This window comes from Etheostoma spectabile, chromosome 6 (assembly GCF_008692095.1).
Source record: "Etheostoma spectabile isolate EspeVRDwgs_2016 chromosome 6, UIUC_Espe_1.0, whole genome shotgun sequence".
NCBI lineage: Eukaryota > Metazoa > Chordata > Actinopteri > Perciformes > Percidae > Etheostoma > Etheostoma spectabile.
This window is the reverse complement of record NC_045738.1, coordinates 25,175,199-25,175,709: the sequence shown is the minus strand read 5'-3', so window position 1 is coordinate 25,175,709 and position 511 is coordinate 25,175,199. Positions and strand designations below refer to the sequence as shown.

Sequence of the window (511 nt, the reverse complement as noted above, 5' to 3'; positions counted from 1 at the left end):
GGGGGTCATGCCGGTTCTTCTTTAAGCTGGGAAGAAGTCACAGCTCTGCTTGAGTGGTAAACCGGTTTCTCCACACCTCTCTGCACTCTGCAGCCGTTCAACTCAACCCGTCCTCACTCGCAACTCGGGAAATCCTGACGCCCGGTCAGTGTCTCTCAGCGTCCGAGACCGAGGTCAAAATCCCCCTTCAGCGTCGGAATGGAACGCTCCGGGCGGAGCAGCGGCTCCCCCACGGCGCTGGAAGATGACGTAGTGTTAAGAGAGAAAGACCCAAAATCCTCATAAGGAGGTTGGTTGGGGGGGTGGATGGGTCAAACAATGCAGGACTTTCCCCCAGGAGACCAGGGTTCAGGTCCCGTTTGTGTCCTTAGTGTCACTGAAACATACATTTTGGAACACCGCGAGAGTCCCGACCAAGAACGTCTAGATATGACGCTGAAGGAGACTTTATGCCAAAACAATAACAAACTCCAAAGTCACATGACCCAGTGTTGCTTTTTGACGCGGTGGG

At 54.0% G+C, this 511-nt stretch overlaps 1 protein-coding gene across 1 annotated transcript in view; it reads left to right on the top strand.

Annotated features, from left to right (window-relative positions):
* The window catches only part of cdk14 (cyclin dependent kinase 14), a 205,066-nt gene that overhangs the window by 95,459 nt on the left and 109,096 nt on the right, over positions 1–511 (top strand).